General features: G+C 43.7%; 1 protein-coding gene across 3 annotated transcripts in view; it reads left to right on the top strand.

Moving 5' to 3' along the window:
• Nucleotides 1–19839, top strand: part of SGIP1 (SH3GL interacting endocytic adaptor 1) — a 933552-nt gene that overhangs the window by 663792 nt on the left and 249921 nt on the right. The window lies entirely within an intron of this gene.

Here is a 19839-nt window from a genome sequence, read left to right as displayed (position 1 = left end):
GTCATAAAAAAGGATCGCTGAAAGATATTTTAGCAATCCATCCTGATTACACAATGTGTTCATCCTTACACACATTTTCATCCTTTCTTCCTTTTGTTTCGTTGGTGTGCTACTTTAGTGGGTTGCAGCAGGTGAACTATGCTTGTTATATTTCAATGAAAGTGTTAGGGCCGACTCAGACTCCTCTTTTCATGAATTTTTTCTAATTCTTCTCTGCTTCATTTTTTGTACAGTACTCAGTGAACGATGTATGTTCTTGAGATTAGTGAGTTTCATAGCATATAGTTTACGAGGAAGAATTTTCAGTTTTTTTCCTGAATTAGCATTCGTGGTCTGGATGAGATTCATCTTGCTTGCTGGTCTTCTTAAATTTTTATGTCATCCAGTGCGTCTGATTAAACAAACAAATTGTTCAGACCATCATCTCACAATGTTATTCTACACATCAAGAGAGTTCTTAAGTATTAGAGAAATTGCTTGTGTTACTTCAGTCTAGTGATTGAGATTTCACTTGAGCAATAAAAGTAAGGTTAGGATTGTGGAATATTACTTGGCGCACTCAAAGCACCAGCATTTCGGTCTTGTTGTCTACTTCTGGAGTGTTACTTTGCAGTGGTGGCTTGTCACACACACTCACTCTCACTCACTCACACACACACACACACTCTGACACACACACACTCACACACACTCACTCACTCACTCACTCACTCACTCACTCACACACACTCACACACACTCACTCACACACACACTCTCTCACACTCTCTCATGCACCCATTCACAAGCACACACACTTTCACGCATCCACCCATTCACAAGCACCCACACTCACTCATTTCCACTCATCCACCCATTCACAAGCACGCAGACTCTCACCCACCATTAAGAATCACATATGTGCACACACCTATCCACATGCGCGCACGTACACATGCATTCATATATATACACAAACTCACCTAAACATTCAAAAAAGCATTTACCGGGTTTCAGCCATAAAAGCAGACAACCAGCAGGCGGCAGTAGGGAGAAGCACGAAGGCCCCAGAAAGTGTTTGAGGCTTTGAGGAAGGAAGGGAAAACGAGAAGATCCCAATGCCTCCTCTCATTGGCTAACCTTATTATGGGCCAGCCAAACAGGTGGACCTTTCCTAACTTCTCACAGAGTGGGGGGGAGGTCATTGTGACTTGCTGTGCACGCCCACATTGTGACAAGGTGCCATTGATAGCCAATCAGCCCGCGGCACTTAAGGTGTTAACTGGAGGAGCCCAAAGAAGAGTGTATTGGTGACGCTCCCTTTTTTTCATAACAAATTCAATTGAATTTTTACCAGAAACAGGTAGCTATTCAGGACAGCAAACATACATAGAATAAAACAATCTGAATGTCTATGAACATTGATACAAAACTCACACATACAACCCCCACCCAGCCACCAGACAGCAAAGTGTAGAGTCCACAACAACTTGATTTTCAATTTTACATTCGATTTACCCTTCTCTTGTCTCCTTACATCCAGACCTCTTCCTCAGCAAAGGGACTGACAGAGCAAGTCGGTTCCAGAACAATCCCCCTACAGTCTGCCCACCTCTGCCAGATTTTGGGGTGTTTCTGGGGACAATCCCTTGCCTGATAGATCGCAGCCTCCAGCCCCATGCAATGTTCTAGCCCTTTCTTCCATGCTGCAAGGGAAGGGAGAGTTGAGACTTTCCATGCTTTGGCAATGTCTCTCTTTGCTAGTGGTAAACCCAAGAACAGAAGTGCTCTTTTATATCTGTTTCCTTCAAGACCACCGGTGACATGCAGAAGGATCATTTTCGGGTCCAGGTGGATCCTCCAGGAGAGAACCTCACTGAAGCAGGAGGTTACCCCATGCCAAAAATGGTCCAATGGCATGCAGCTCCACACTGAATGCAGGAAAGTTCCCTCACCCGTTCGCAGCACAGCCATATCAGAGAGCCCAGCACCCCCATGCGCCACAGATGGTATCTCGTGTATTAAGCCCTGTGGAGGTATTTAAGTTGTATGAGTCGCTCTCAGAGCCTCAGTCCAGTCATTGTCATCCAGGGCATCAATATCTGTCTCCCATGTTGCTCTAAGGGTGGCCAATTTGTTTGGGCTATTCAAAACAAGCGATCGGTATATTTTTGTCATTTTATGATCCCCCAAGTCTCCTGGGGTGAGCTTACCCTCAAGAGGGTTAAATTCAGAGAGGGCCTTGAGTTGTCCATTGTAGGGGGTAAGAGCATGGCGGAGTTGCAGGTAGCAATGAAATTGGCTGCAATGGAATTGACATCCCGTCTAGCTCTTGGAATGATTTCAGGACTGTGCCACTCATGAAGATATCTATAGTGTCGAACTTCTGAAAGCCTTTCAATTGGGCCACTGGCCACAGCACACAACAATGTCATAGTAGCATGCATCCATTCAGTCAGTTTCCCCCCACTACCCCATATGCCGCAGGGAGCCCTCCATATGTTTAGGACCATCTGTGTTGCCAGGCTGAGAGAGCCAATTCTACCTCCACTGTATAAGTAATCAAGCAGAGAAACCGTGTTCAGTGCCCATTTCTCAGCTGCATATGTCGTATCTCCAAGGTCATCATACCACCGATCATTGATGATCAACAGGTGTGAGCAGAATAGTAGGAGTAGACATCCCCCACTGCAGTGATCCCAAAATAGGTGGATTGGAAACATTAATTAAGTGTAATACTTAGGGTCGTCGTCGTCGTCGTCCCCCCTCCTATTCCCCCCCCCCCCCCACCCCCAAGGAATGCAGTAAGTACTGCATTAATTTGCCAAAACTATGACTGAGGGATAACATAGGGATAGTTGTACAAGTCATAGAGCAGTCAGGACAAGGAGACCATTTTAAATGTAGCCAATTGGCCTGTCAATGACTAAGGGCCGGAGCGACCAAATCCTTGCCTCCTCCCTCACACGGGCTATGGCGGACTCCAGGTTCTGCAGCCACTACAGTGTCAAGTCTGTTGTTGCATAGACCTCTAAATATTTAAAACTGCCATCTGCCAACATCAATCCAGGTGCCAGACTTGCAGGCCCTGTATATCAATTCACAGGTAATGCTATGGGTTTTGAGGCATTCACATAGAGACCAGAGGTCTCGCCAAAAATATGCACAATCTGCATGAGCCTCAGTCCTGAGGTTTTCAGATCTGTAAGGAAGAACAGAACGTCATCAGTGTAAAGGGCTATCCTGTCTGATAACTCCATGCTCCACTCAAAACCATGCACCTGGGCATCCATCCTGCCTCAAATGGCCAGGGGCTGCACAACCAGTGCAAATAAGAGTGGGGAAAAGGGGCACCCCTGACGTGTCCCTCGTTGATTCGGAAATGGGTATCATATGGCGCCTGCAGGTATGACATATGGGATGTTAAGGTCATATATTACTCATAGTGTATTAGGGTGGGATAATTTGAATTGCTGTGTGATCCTGGGCATGAATGTATGGTTGGAAATGACTTTCCCCAAACTTCCCTTCTTCCAAATACTTCAACAAACAAGTTTAAGTTTAATGGATTTATAAACCGCATGGCTACCCGAAGGCCTCCCAGTGCTAAAAAGGAGACGGAAGAACCAAAGTGGAGTTTATACTGGAAAGAATAGGTCAGGTTGGTATATAGCAGGTGAACATAGAAGAGGAGTCTGATACCAGAATTCTGTCTCCGGAGCAATACAAACAGATAGTCCTAGCTGGAGTTGAAAGTTGGTCTACATCCACCAGGAGCACCACAGCAGGCTGCCTCAGGCAATTTACGACGGCTACGGCATTATACATGTGACAAATTTTATATTTTGTGGCACGGTGGAGCATAAAGTCCACCTGCTATGGATGAACAAAGTCTGGGATAAAGCATACCAGTCTATTCGCCAAGGTTTTAGCAAGAAGTTTCCCCTCCATATTCAGGAGGGAGATTGGGTGATAGGAAGAATTTTCTTCTGGTGGGTCACCGGGATTGGGGAAGACCACAATTTCTGCATGCTGCCACTTCTGTGAAAGCATTGTCATCAGCTGCTGTTTGGATTGCCTCTAATAAATGTCTTCTGAGTCTGGGCATTAACGCTTTAAAACATTCACAGGGGAACTCATTAGGACCTGGTGCCTTACCAGATCAGAGTCCTGAGAGGGTCAACAAGATCATTTCCTCTGTAATCGTCTCGTCTAGTTGTACCCACAAAGTCCAAAGAGGTAGAGCATCTACAAACTTGATCATCTGTTTCCAAGTCAGTGTCTCCCCTCAAGCATATACAGCTATAAAATAGGTTACATAGCTCTCAGCAACGTGCTGGGGGTCTACCAGCAGTGCCTTCTGTGTGTCGCAGATTAAAGAGATGGATACAGGGCAGCATGGCACAGCTGATGGAGCATTTTGCTCTGTTTATCTCTGCATTGATATATGCAGCTCTGCGCCGCCAGCCAGGTTTGCTTGGCCTCGTTCAAGAGTAGCTACTTATATTGCTGTTGCACCCAACCCCAGTTGTTGTCGCGCTGCCTGTCCATCAATCTGAGGCGCCACTCCTCCAATTCCTTCATCTGCAGTTCAAGATCTACTAGGCCCTGTGTGGCTGCTGTCGCTCCCCTGTGCAGTAGCTAAATCTACCCCCATGCAGCATCGGTTTAAAGGCCTCACATAGCATTACCCTGGACGACACCATGACTTTATTGAGGGCAAAGTACTCTTGTATGGATCGTGTAAGGTGTAGTCGGTAAGCGGACTTTCGTAGATGCCATGGTGAGAAGCACCAGCAGAAGGCCGGCCTCTAAAGCCCAATTCAAAGTCTAATAGCTATTAGGGAATGATCAGAGATTCCTCTAGCTAAATTGTTAACGTCCGACACGTAAGTGGTGGGGATAAAGACGTAATCTAACCTAGATAAGGAGCCATGGGCTGTGGAAAGTTAAGTGTATCCTGATCCGGAAGGTTGGTGAATTCTCCATGCGCCCACTAGTTCCAGTGTGAATGTCATGGTGAAAAGTTTGGACCTGGCCAGTTCGCGGCGCTGCCATGTGTGAACCACCACCTGTCCACACTGAGTCCATTACATCATTCCAGTCCCCTTCCCTGATCACTGACAGGTCCCCCATGAATTCCCCCCATAAATGCACAGTGAGGTCCACAAAGGTCTTCCCTGAAGGAGGAGGGGCTTATATAAAACAAAGTGTGATGGATTTGCCATATAGGATGCCCATGACCATCATGTATTTGCCGAGGTGATCTGACCAAGTCTTGACTGGTTGAGAAGGGACACCAAGCTGTATCAGTATGCAGGTACCTATGGATCTGCTCGTAAACTTTGAATGAAATATAACTATAGCCGTATCTGGTTAGGTAGGGGGTATTATTGCCAAGGAGATGTCTCCTGTAACAGCAATTAATATGCCCCCATTCTCTTAGTGTACTTCAAGACTGCCTCATGTTAAATCTTGTCTGGAACCACTCAGACAATCCATGACACTTTGCTGGTATGACATATGGGATGTTCAGGTCTTATATTACTCAGTGTATTAGGGTGGGAGAATTTGAATTGCTGTGTGATCCTGGGCATGAATGTATGGTTGGAAATAACTTTCCCCAAACTTCCCTTCTTCCAAATACTTCAACAAACAAGTTTAAGTTTAATAGATTTATAAACCGCATGGCTACCCGAAGGCCTCCCAGTGCTAAAAAGTAGACGGAAGAACCAAAGTGGAGTTTATGCTGGAAAGAATAGATAAGAAGTACCTATCGCGAAAAGTGAAGACATGGGGGCCTAACGGGGGACCCCGCATGTCTGCCCCCATTTCCCACTAATACAAACCACTAGAAACTACTGTCTCTAGGGTATTGTGGTCTATACTGCTGAACACACAGGCATTATCGAACAAGCAAGTGATTCCCTGGTTCTGTTACAGTTTGGTCTTTTGCGTGTAGGCAAACACCCTCAGCTGGCCACCATGGCCCACGTCTGAGTTTCTCTGTCTTGTCAGGAGCTCCGCCAGGAGCACCCGGACCTATTGCGTCATTTCACCTGAGTCTTTGTGGAAGGGACACTTCTGTCGCCTTGTGACTAATCCATGTGTGACGGGATTTCATCAGTCCAATGGGAGACTTCCTCAGGAGACTAAATAAATAGAGTTTGCATGTTAAATGTGACTCTTATACTGCAACTTCAGCTCTCAAAGGCTCTGCTTAGCTGCCACAAAAGACTGGGGTGGTTGTTGTACCATTTTTATATAGTCTGGAAAGATCATAATGTGGTGGGATTGGTAAGTTATTTTATCCTGTAGGTGTGCATATTTGAGAATCGCATCCTTGCTCACATCGTTTAGGATCCAGGTGAGTAGGCAACTTTCTGGAAGGTCAAGGCCAAGGCAGTATTCAATCACTGTACCTGCCTGATACCAGTCTCCACTGTATTCATGGGCCCTCCCAGTCTCATCCAGACCCTTTTGCGTACCTTAGGGCTGGAGCCGCTATATCCACCAGTGCCACCTGGACCATGGCCGATGCTACGCCCTGGCCTCCCAGACCCATGCCGCAGTCATTCAGGTCCTCTGAATTGGTGGGGGGGACTCGGCATCCCAGAGACCAGCAAAGTCTAGCTGTAGCTGCACGCCGCACCTGCAAGCAGGCCAAGCAGGAGTCTGGCCGAACCAGGCCCCCCTATCCAGTGGCCACTGCCTTCTCCGATAGTGGAAAGCGGTGCTTCTCTGACGTCGCTTACACCCATAGGGTGTGGGGAAAAGCAAAGAGCCCTGGACCCAGCTGTCCCACAGGCCATTCCTCCGCCGCAGCTCCTTTGGCGCAGAGCAGAGGCATACTCTGGCATCCATCTCCACGCCTCAGTCTCTGAAATCATGCGGCCCTCTCAAATCCAGCGATCTTTACAGGGTTTATAGAGGGAATGGCTGATCCAGGTGCAGCCCTCAATCCCTCTCCGCTCCGATGGAACTGGTGGGAGCTCAATTAGTGGCTGCCATGTTCGACAGTTGGGCCACGCTTCCCAATGCTCCTTTTTTTTCATGAGGAGGACGATCTCATAGGGTCCGAGCTTGGCTCAGGCTACTAGGCACCTGCTCCTTAGCACATGTAAAGTGGGGCTGAGGAGGTCACTACCCACAGGCCTGTGAAGTTGTCAGTCCTAGCGCATGTAAAGTACATGACCCTGACATAGTGGATCTTCTGTCAGGCTGACCTGTGCTCGCCCGACAGATACATCATGCTGTGTAAAATGAAGGGGGGGGGGGTCATGGCTGAACTTGCTCTTTTGTCACGAGCTTACACATTCTACACCACACTTCAGAACTTGCAATCTGTAAATGTGGTTTAACCCTTCTGCGCTTGCAGACGTCTTGACCAAAGAGGAGTGTCTTAGACTGCTGAGCCAATCTCTGGAGCTTCCACACACTCCTCCCCTCTCTCTTTGTCTCTCTCTCCCCCTCACCCCCCCCCTCCAAAGTCTATTTAATTATAAGATATTGTAGGAGGTTTGAAAAATGATCTGTCGTAATCTGTAGTGTTCATGTGCTGTGGCTCTTGCCAAGTCTGTGCCACATTTCTTACCAGGCTGGAGAATTGTGGGAACTGCTATGCAGCGACAGCCATGAAAATTAATTCTTAGGTCCACAGCAGTCACACTCCCGCTACACCATTGTTAAGTGATATAGATCAAACAAAAAAGGTAATCAGTTCTCTTTTCTTTTGTTTCCAATGTATTTCAATTGCTGGAAACAATGTGTTTTTACAATTTTCAGGGTGTTTCACTGTGTAGTTGGTTATTGACTTTTTCACAAGGTGAAACTGTATTTCGATTGTTAGCCAAAGCCTTTATCAATAGCCCCTTTTACCTACTGAGTTAGCCACACTGGTGAACTCATTGTGCCATGTGATTGGGATTGTAAAAGAGAGGCGAATTGCTTACGAATCTATGTACTCTGTTCAGACCGCACCTTCCTTGTATGCTATTTAGATGTGCTGGGTGTGCTGTTTATAGTTCTTGCGTATCAATTCAGTGACATCTTCCATGCCATGTAAACCTGCTACTTTGTTGTTCTGTACCAGGCTCTATCACTCTTTCTCTGTCCCACTTGCTTTGCTGTTGTTTCGTACCTGATGCCTGTAAGAAACAGGACCCACTACGTGGTGCTTGCCCTGACGAAGAGCCTGTGGGCAACATTTCACCTCTCAGGGTCTTGTAAGTTCCTTTAGAGCTTTCTACACTGCTTGTCTTTCCTCCTGTACCTAAACATGGATTTTTCTGTTCCTGGAATCTTTTCCACAGAGTGAACCCACCTTTTCAAGGCATGGGTTGGAACTGCAGGCCAGAGAGGCTTTGGACTTCAGTCCTAGGGGTGAGCTTTCTTTACACCCAGAGGTCTCTGTTTATCATCGACTCCGCACCAGAAGCGGTATCACTTAACTTTCAGTACAAGGCAGAAGTGCAGTTACTGGTAAGAGAAGTGTTGGATTGCGTTGTTTCACACTCCAGTGTGGCTCCCTCACACCTCATCCGTTCACTAGATGGGTACACCACGACTGCCTCCTATCTTTAACCTTCTGCAAAAACGTGTGACGTAAGATGTGCAAAGCTCTACATTCATACATTGTTAACTATAGCCAAAAAAGCTTGGCCTAAATACAAACACTGTCTTTCTCAAACCATGTTTAAAAATACAGATAGAAATGCAACCCTCCTATAAATTCCATAAGAAAGTGGGTTATTAGTAGATAGAGGTATGTACCTTCAGCTAGTAACAATACCGCAATCATTAATAAGGTACAGTCAAGTGTCAAATTAATCCTTCCTTAACCATTTGTAGCCTGGCTATGAACAGTCAGGCTTAATTTAGGAAATAGGCAAGTGTAAAGCATTTAATATCATCAAACCAGTAAATAAGTTAGAGACACAACACAATAAAATTCCACACCGATTTATAAAAATAAAGAATATTCTTATCTTTAACATGGCATCCAAACAATACAAATCCAATTTAGGGAGCCAGAGATATGACTTTTCAAAGAATAAATTAAACAAAATTGCATACTAGCGCCAAAAAGCATAAAGGGCCAGCTGTGGCCATTTGGTCGCACTGGACTGGGACAAAGTCAGAGTTTCCGGCAGACCATGATGGAGCGCAGGTCGGATAGGGGAAGCAGGAGGTCCCGGTCAAGGTTTCACCTTTGTACTTAGCTACTTTTTTTTTTTTTTGCTTTTTTCCTCGACGTTGAGCAGTCAGGTCCATGAATCTGGAGTTGGCACCAATGGCAGGATACTGCAGCATGATGGCTTGGTGAGTACCGGAGGTATTTGTACTAAGCATCAACAGCTAGGAGCTCCAGAGCTTTCAGTGGGACAGACCAGTAGGTCAGGCCGACTCACGATTGGACATTTGGTGGATTGATTCTTGTTATCGTTGCAGGTCCTCTCCTGGATCTTTTTAACAAAACTTTGTCAAAAGTTACCATACGTTCAGGACTTATTCTGAGTAACTTATTTTGGGTTGAAAAGTGTCCAGCAGCACAAGCCAATGATTCAGAAGCTCTGGTTTTCCTCTTGGGAGTTGGGACTCGGCCTCTCACAATGCACCAGCGCAGTTCAAGCAAAATCAAGTTACCACTGGTCAGCTTTGATGATCCTCTCTTTGGGCTTGCAGGTGATTTCTTCAGCACTTTTCTTCCTTTTGCTTCTGCTAGCGCACCTTGTCCTTAATGAGTAAACTCCTAAGGGGACGCGTATAGGTCGATGAATCTTTTGGATCGCATAGGGTATCCTAGTCAAATGTTATGAGTAAGAAACATCCACAATAATAAATTCAGTCATCAAATAATACCAAAGACTAGTCTAATTTAAGAATACCATCACTCATAAGAAAGTTAGTTCATTTTATTCCCTATTAATTACAACTCTAATCAAAAACCTTTATTCAAAGTAACCATAATCACCATAACTTTATTAGCAACATGAGTAATGAATCAACAAGATTTTAGTAATATGCAATCAACAATTATCAAAGCATAGCAATTCATGAGCATTGAACAATTCAGCAATATGAGTCGGTCAGTCTAAGTCAAAATCACCATTAGTCACCCTCGGTAGTCTACCTATCTCAGATTAGCATCAGCATGTGGGCCTTCATGCGAAAACAATGTTGTCAAAAATTGTAATTTAGAAAAAATCTAACTAAAAGAGAAAAACATTTTAAAAACAGCGCAGTTGGTACCTAGAAGAAAAAGCACACGTTAGTCAGTTGAGTTATAGCTACCTGTCCAAGATCGATCAGCAACGAGTCAGTCTTCGTCTCCAGGTCATCAGTCATCAGCTAGGCTTGGCTCATAAGAAGCAAGCCCAGAATTTCAGCAGTTCAGACAGTGTCTCCTGACGTCATCAACTTTTTCCTCTCCGTTCTGATTTTCCCCCCTGTGTCATTACTTTTTATTAGGGTCTCTCAATCCATCCCACAATCCGCCAATTGGTCAACCTGATCAGAGGTTATGACTCTAACCTATAGTTTTTGTTACCAAAGTACACAGAAACATCAAAAGCAATGTGACCACAGCACACAGAAATAAGCAGTCCAATCACGTAGCAAGGATTTGTATCCCTGGTTGTATAGTTGAAGTTGGAGATAACAAAACGCGAAGATCCCGAATCTGTTGTGGAAAGGGTCTTTATTTGTAGGCACAGTTAACCTCAGGATTGTGCATTCATCAAGATACAGCCGACACGTGTTTTGTCACTCAGGTGACTTCATCAAGGCTGGGCCGTCCGGCCAGAGAAACAAAAACTTGAAAGAACCCTACGGTAAGGCAGGTGGGCCTTGGGCGGTAGGTAGAAATCTTGTACAGTAGGATGTAAATATGGGGTAGTAACCTCACAGCAACAGGTGTAGTGGGTCCAAGTGGTGACCACGTGAGATTGAAGATTGAAGGAGGCCCTGATAAGCCTGAAGTCAAGACCCTTCGAAAAGGGCCGTAGCAGTGAGGCAGTCAATAAGCAGTGCTCAATTTTGTGCCTACTGGGTAGTAAGGCACCTGACCATCTGGCACCAGACTCCAACTGCATTTACATTTGTTAACTATACTGCTTTACTCCCTAGATGTGCGGCATCTCTTCACCCTTACTACCCCTATAGTTTTTGTTTACCACTTGTCTACGTTTATTTGAAAGTCAAGTTCCATTAACATGATTGGTCCTTCTGTCGATGAGGACTTTCATCCGGCTCTTCTGGTAACAAAATTGTTGCCCCAGCTTTTAGTCAGTAGCTCCTTTGTTCAAGTCCTGGGAAAGTACATTTAGCCTACTCTACACATAATTGTATCAATTTGTTCTGATCGTCTCCTGTCTGCTGGTGAGGTTGCAGATTTTTCTAGCAGGGTTCGTTGTTGAACTCTGTACAGTTCAAGGTCTTTTTTTTCCTCCAGTTCCAGTCTTCGGCAGCTCATCGTGTCTCCATGTTTAAGCAAGCAAGGCCCAGCTCCGACCAGGCCCTTGGTACAGCTAGGTTAAGAACATAAACTATCACAAACATAAGGTTATACTGTTGATTATGACATATTAATACATAATTTCATAAATTCCACATTATTTTAGTTCTGTTAACACGCATGGTGACCACTCCCCGTGGGCACATTTTACACATTACACGTTATTTCAATTATTAGCTCAGATTGTCATTATTTCTCTTAGTATGTATACGCAAATCATTAAAATATTCTCATATTAGCATATCAGCTGCAACAGTCCCTCTGATGACTAAATATGTCATCACACCTTTCTTTTATTGATCATTACAAATTACTTTCAGTTACATTTTGGTCTCTTCTGTTTCTATTTTCCCTGTAGATTCTTCTTCTGGGCTGTTCTTCCCTCCTCTGATTATTTTTAGCTCATTTGAATTGAATTCTGTGCCATAATTTACATGCCCCCCATAATCCTAGTATGATAGTGATCACAATTAATATTCCTTGAACAATTTTCCACAATATCCCGCCCAAAATTTGACTAAACAAATTGCCTAGTGTGGCAAATCCATTTCCTGCTTTCTCCCAAACTCCTGGTTCCTTCAACTCTTTTAAATCCTTACTTGCATTAAAAACCAGTAAGCAGTTATTTTACTTCCTGCTCATTTGCAGGAATGTATGAACAACAGTGCCTTTCATTAATCATTTAGCAGACTCATCCGTCTGTCGCCAAAATTCTGTCTAAAGCAAGCCTGTTTTGAACCGTCAGAGCTCTATCCGCAGCTAACTCAGTATTTAGTAATAGTATAGCTCCTGTGAAGTTAGTTAACATATTATCTACTATAGTTGATAGCTTTCAAATCTTGTTTTCATTTAATATAACTCCTACGGAAGGAATCACTGCTCTAAAAATATCTCCTATTGCAGAGGCAGTTTCTCTTCTTTGTCTTACTTGATGTAATTCATTCATCTTTGGTATTTTCTTTAAATCATCTGTTTGATAAATCTTAGGGAACACTATTCCCAAGTAACATGTCCAATACCATCCCTTAGGGAGACGGTAATAAGCATCAAGTCCACAAATATAATAAATTCCAGGAATCACAGGGTCGGCACCATTCAACATGAACGTCCATTTACTCTGAAACAAAAACACATGTCTACATTCACTCGTTCCCACAAATAAAGTGTCTGTGCGTGACTTTGGCCTATATATACACAAAGCTTCCCTACATGTAAGGCACCTAGAGCTAACTTTCCTTCTGTTTTAATAGCAGTGTAAGCATAAACATTTTTGTAAGTACTTTTCTCTAATCCTTTTTCTAGTTTTTCTTTTAATGCTTTTCTTCTATCATCAGTATGCCCAATAAAGCTCTTTTCCATGGGGGTTAATAAGCAAGTCAAATTGTTACGATGAGCATAAGCTGTGCCAAAAGTTAGTGTAGGCTCAAAGAATCCTCTAACTAATACTATATCATGATCCTTAGCTATTCTACTCCTATATCTAAGTATAGGAACAAAAGAAAATACTAAATCGTAATTTGAATAAAAATATTGAATGTACTCCTGGTTATAGAAACGTGTTAGTAGCAGACTACAAGTTATACCGTAAGTCAGAGGTAGACTATAACCCCTTCCTCCACAGAGAAGGGTATTTGCGCACACACAAGACAATCCTTTGCATCCATCGTTTCCACATACTCACTCAATAACCTATAAAAGACGTTAAAAGACAACTCTCCCTTCGTGTTAGTATAATCATGCACATATCGTTCATCTAATTTGAACTTCTCTATAGCTGTTAGTGTAGTAGTTTCATGCAGAAATGTAACTTTTGCTTCTTTCATTTAATGTAGTGACATTCCCACACACACAATCGCCATTCCTACACTCAAATATCTGCAGTACTTAGTGTTCCTAACGTTGTTGTCTAAACTAGCCATGATCTATAAAGAATCAGGAAGCAGAATTTCAACTCTTTTTAATATGCAGCAAATCAAAAATCAAAAAAATCAAGATATACTAATTCTCTTTTACATTTCAATTTCATACAGGAGGACCCTTTTTACTTCCTTTGTCAATCCGGTTAGCAGCTGGTCATATCTGGGTTTCTAAGTGTCATATCAGGCTTTAATGTCTTCTTCCGATAGAATCAATAATCTCAATTTGCCTTCTGTTTCGACTGCACAGTCAAATGCTTTTCTTCTTCAAGTTGCATCAAAATACTGGTTTGGAACCTCCCTATCAAAACAAAAGGACATTTCTGCCAGTCACTTGTCAAGGCGTATCCCCATTCTGGTCCCGCATACTTCCGACTTGCCACTCTTTCTTTTCAATCTCCTTTCTCCTGTTAATTCTCCATCACTCAGTTCATCTTTCTTTGTGGTGTCTTGTTCTTCCTCTAATGTCTCATTTATTACCAAGTCCTTTTTCTTGCCTATTTGTGACTCAGGCCAATGATCTCCTTTTCTTACTCCTTCTGTCAACAATCTTTTCAAGATTGGACAGTTCTCTTTCACCTTGTCTGACGTTCCCTCTCTTGATGGGCCTGCAACGGGTTCAGGAGGAGTCAGATAACTTTTGCTTTGACCTGCCTCAACTCTATCCCCCTCAGGCTCTGGCACTGGGTCTTCTTGTGTTTCAGTCTCTTTTGCTGGTTTTATTACTTCTCCTGTACATGGATCCCTTATCACTTCTGTTACATTGTTCTCACGTTCTGCCTCTTGATTTTCCACACCCTCATCTCTCACTGGGGTGATTGAGCCTTCTTCCGCCAATTCTGGGTCTACTTCCGACTCAACCTGTTCTGACTCTGGTTCAGGTAGAATTATTCGTTTTGCTGCTGCTGGTGTTCTCAGCAACACCTCTTCATGATCTTGAGGACTCACCACCTTTTTCGTATGACTTGCATGTACCCAATTAGGCAATCCTGCACATTTTACAGCTGTAGTTGCCGTCAACACCACTTGATATGGGCCTCGTCAACGTGGCTCGAGGCAAGTCATTCGCACATGCTTTTTGATCACGACCCAGTCTCCGGCTCTTAGATTGTGACCTGGGTCATGGATAGGTGGCAGGGTAACGGCTTGTACCTGCTGAGAGAAAGATTAAACCACATCAGCTAGACCCTTGTAGTAGTCCAAAACCATATCACCTATAATATTGACTAGAGCAGTGGCTGGTATTGCTGGCAGTCTCATTGCTCTCCCCATGAGAATCTCGTGTGGGGATAATCCTGTCTTTCTGTCAGGTACATTCCTCATTGACATCAACACTAAAGGCAATGCTACTGGCCATTTCAGATTTGCGGCAGCGCACATTTTTGCAATTCTTGATTTCAGGGTACCATTCATTTGTTCAACCAATCCTGATGCTTCTGGTCGATAGCTGCAATGTAGCTTTTGTTCAATGTTCAATGCTGCACATAAGAGCTTAATCACTTCGTTATTGAAGTGCGTTCCCCTATCTGATTCTAAAGAGATCGGGAATTCGAACCTTGGTATCAGTTCTCTGAGGAGCAATTTTGCAACTGTGAGACTATGATTTCTGCGTGTGGGGTATGCTTCGATCCAATGACTGAACATACACACAATCACCGACACGTACTTCAATCCACCACATGCAGGCATATCATTGAAATCCAATTGCATTCTGCTGAATGGTCCTCCTGCTCTTCCAATGTGGCTCAAATTCACCACTGTCCCCTTTCCCACATTTAGTTGCTGACAGATCACACACCTATGACATACTGCTTCTGCTGCCTGCCTGAATTTCGGATTGAACCAATCAACTTTGAATAGTGTAATCATGGCATCCCTTCCAATGTGTGCCTGACCATGGTAATACCGAGCCACCTGAGTCAACAGACAATTCGGTAACTCCATTTGGCCCTACTCAGATACCCAAATCTCATCTGGTCTTTGTACACATTTCAACTTTATCCACAATTTATTTTCTTCCCCGCTGCATTTTCTTGCAATTTCTTTAATTCCTCTAGGGTGTCAATTACTTTTAAAGCAAAATTTGCACAACTGTTTTCCTCATCTTGCATTAGTTCCCACTTATCCTTCAATGATACACAGTTCAGGTTGCAGAACCTTGCTACCTGATCCGCATACCCATTTCCCGAAGATATGGAGTCTGGTGTTTTTTGGTGTGCACTGCATTTTACTACAGCAATCTCTTCAGGTAACTGTATGGCAAACAGCAACTCTTTTTTTCTGTCACCATTTCGTACAGGGGTTCCACTAGAGGTCATGAAACCTCTTTGTGACCACAATTGACCAAAATCATGAACAATTCCAAATCCGTATTGACTGTCTGTGTATATTGTCACTCGCAGCCTGGTAGAGACATAACATGCTCTAGTGAGAGCCACCAATTCTGCTACTTGTGCTGAATATACTCCAGGAAGCCAAGATGCTTCCAGAGTTCCTGTAATGGTACATACAGCATATCCTGCCCTCAGCGTGCCTCTTCCATCTCTGAGACATGAACCATCAACAAAAACAATTTGATCATTTTCGTCTAAACGGGTGTCTCTGATATCAGGTCTAGGCTTTGTACAGAGGTCGGTAATCTCCAGACAATCATGCTCTATATCTTCCTCCTTTTCAATTTCAATGGCATCACTTGGCAATAATGTTGCTGGATTCAACATTGTACATATTTTCAAAGTAACATTTTGAGCTCCTAATATGCTCGTCGCATACCTTGTCAGTCGAGCGCCTGTCAAATGTTGTGTTTTTGTTCTTGTCAGCAAAAGTTCAACAGAATCTGGCACCATTACCGTCACTGGGTATCCCTTGACCACCCCTTCACATTGGGAAAGACTTTGACCAACTGCGACTACTGCTTGCAGACAACCTGGTAAAGCTGCTGCAACTGGGTCCAAGGTAGCTGAAAAATAGGCTATTGGGTGATAAGCACCTCCATGTACATGTGTCAAGACAGATAAAAAACAAGCATCACGTTCATGACAAAACAATGTGAAAGGCTTTGTGTGATCAGGCATTCCCAACGCCAGAGCTCTGCACAAACTCTCCCTCAATTCAGTGAAAGCCCTCATCTGATCTTCACCTAGAACAATGGGGTCTGTGACTCCCTTGTGTGTTCATTGTTGTAAAGGCTTGGCAATTTCAGCAAAATTTGGAATCCATTGTCTACAGTATCCTACCATTCCCAGGAACATGTGCACATCTTTCTGGGAAGTCGGTGGGTTCCTTTGCAAAATCATTGTAATTCTTTCTTGGGAAATTCTCCTCAACCCCTTTCTCAATCTGATGACCCAAATATTTGACAGATTTCTGACAGTATTGTAATTTTGCAGGCGAGTCCTTGTGACCAAATTCTCCCAAATGATTCAACAGGGCAATCGAGTCATGTTTACACTTGTCTCTTGTTCTGGATACAATCAATACGTCATCAGTGTATTGGACAAAAGTCGATTGGCAGGGTAATTCCAATTACTTCAAATTCTTTTTCAGAATCTGATTAAACAAGGATGGTGACTCTATACCCTTGTGGAAGCCTGAACCAGCTGTAGACTTTATCTGGGAATTTGAAACTAAAAAGAAACTGACTATCCTCATGAAGTGGTACTGAAAAGAAAGCTAGTGACAGATCAACTACTGTGAACCACTCTGCCTCGCATGGAATCTGAAACAGTATCACTGCTGGATTGGGCACATTTGGACAACACTTAACTACCATGTCATTCACTTTTCACAAATCCTGCACAACTCCCGCTTTCCCACAAGGCTTTTTCAATCCCATTGTCGCTGAATTACATGGACTGCTGAGCACCTCTTTTAGAACACCCTGCTTCAGGAAATCCCCAATTATTTGTGCCACTTTCATCATCACATCTTGCAGCATATTGTACTGTGGCAGTTTCAGGAACTCCGCATTTGGCTTTAATGTGATTTTAATCGGTTCTACTCCTTTGACCAAACCCACTTCTTTTCCTGTGAAATCCCAGACTTTCTCCTTCACAGTTCCCCACAAGTCTGCGTGCAACTTCTTCATTGTGAACATTGGAAAAATCTCAATCAATGGGTACTCTTCAAATGCCTCATTAAGAATCACGACTGATGCCGGCTCTTCCTCATCATCACTGTTAGTTTGGACTTCTATCCCTGCATCTGTACAATTTATGGAGCATTTGGTTTTGAATAATAGGTCTCTGCCTAACAAGGATACAGGACTTGAGTCGCACACCACAAATCTATGCAAACCCATATCATTTTCAATCTCGATTTGCACCCGTTCTGTGATAGGGTTTGTTAGCTGTCTATTCTCCACTCCCACAACATGCACGGTTCTTCCGGAAACGGGTAAATCTGGCACTTCCACACTACTCAATGTGGAGCGCATGGCTCCAGTGTCCACTAAGAATGAGACCTTATGTCCCATTACCTCTCCCTTTACAAAGGGCCCTCTCTGATCTACCTCTAGGGACGCAGCAAGTATACAGGGTCCTTCATCTGAACTGTCACTCATACATTCATCGTTTATTTCATCCTCACTGTGAAATGGGAATTGGTGTACTGTGTTGTTACTGTTATCTGATCTCTGACCATTAACCTGTTGAGTAAGCATAACTTGTTGCTGCTCCATCGGGGCTTGGGGTATGTGCATTTGCTGTCTAGGCACCATAGGAATCTGCTTCTGTACTGGTGCTAAAGCAGTAAATTGTGCTCGAGTCACCTGCATCTGCTGTAGAGGCAAAAGGTTTTGACCTCGGTTTTGAACATTCGGAACTTGGCCCCTCATTCTGGGGACTCTTGCAGTTTGAACTGTACTGACATCGCCTTGCTGAACCATTCCTTCCTGCACCATCAATGGGCACTCCCGCTTCCAGTGTCCCACGTTTCCGCACAGGTGACATGGCAACATCCTTTTCATACCCTGCATGTCATTTTGAACAACCACCGTACTCTGATCCGGACCACGCATCACATCCATACCACGTCCTCTACCCCTCACTTGTGGCTGAAACGCAATAGCTCTCTGTTGCGGCGGCATCTGCGGCACTAAGGCTCCTTGCACTCCTGATTGTGCTGCCTTAATCTGCATCACCATTGCCTTTTCCTTCAATTTATTTTGTTTTGATTCACTCTCATCACTACAATATTTAGCATACCGCAGCACCTCGTCAATCCGTTTTGCCTGCCAACAAATCAAATGATTCTTAATCATCTGCCCTACTTCAGGTCTCAATCCTTCAACAAATCTGAACACAAAATGCAGCATGTCCTTTGGTTCAACTGCTTCCTTGCCACTGTATTCTTTAAAAGCCTTTAACAATCTCTCGTAATAGGTGTGTGTTGACTCTTTTGTTTCCTCACCCGTCCCATCAATTCTCTGCCAATCAATATTTTTCGGTGAAATTCTAGTTTTCAGATACTCAATCACCTTATAATAATTTTTCATTACCTCAGGTGATGGTGCGCCCGTAATCTTATGTCTCTCAGGTTCACTTTTTGGCCAGTCTACTGCTCTCTTACATTCAACCCATAAATCAGCTGGTACAACTATCTCGAACAAAGTGTTCAAGTCTTCCCACAAACACTTGGAGAGTTTCACAAACCTCTCTGTCTGTTGGTACCATTCAACTGGCTTCTCCCTCAATTTAGGATAATCATTTGTAAAGGAAAGTATGTCACTTCAATGCCATGGGACATGAACAAACTGCCCTCCTGGAATTTCCCTCATCAGCAACATTTTGACTGCTTCTCCTTTCTCCATTCCCTCTGTTTCACCTTCTATCTCTTTTTCGTTTGTCTTTCCTTTTTGCCCATCTGCCTTCCCGCTTCTCTTGTGCTCCCCAAATCTGCACACTGTGCAGCAAGTCCCTTAAATGTGCCTTCATTCCTGCTGACCTCATATGTTCAAAATCCTTTGCTTCGAAGTCTAATGTGTAACTGCGTTTCAAGTGCTTTGTTGTTTTAAGATCAATGTCATGCTTCTCGCTGCTTCTGCTAATTTCTGATGTATTTTCCCAACTTCCTTTGTAATCCTTGGACACAAATACCTCAGCTCTTCTTCAGTATAGGATTCTAACCTATTCGATCCCATTATTTCCTCAACTAATTCATTTGCTTCAATATTTAGTCCCACTCGATTCAGTTGCTCTTCCCCCTTTGAGGCACCTTGCGATGAACTTAGACTATCCAGCCAACTAGTTAACTGCTGTGCTGTTAACCCTTGTAATGAAATGATATTCACATTAACCGCTGGCAACTGTTGTGCCCCTGTTCCCACAGCTTGTGGTGTCAAAAGTCTCATACTCTGATTGGCATCTGGCAATGCCACAAGAGGACTAAATCCCACAGGAGATTTAAGCTCACCCGGACAAGTACTTGAAG

Source organism: Pleurodeles waltl, chromosome 4_2 (assembly GCF_031143425.1).
Source record: "Pleurodeles waltl isolate 20211129_DDA chromosome 4_2, aPleWal1.hap1.20221129, whole genome shotgun sequence".
Classification (NCBI taxonomy): Eukaryota; Metazoa; Chordata; class Amphibia; order Caudata; family Salamandridae; genus Pleurodeles; species Pleurodeles waltl.
This window is presented reverse-complemented; position numbering and strand designations above follow the sequence as displayed.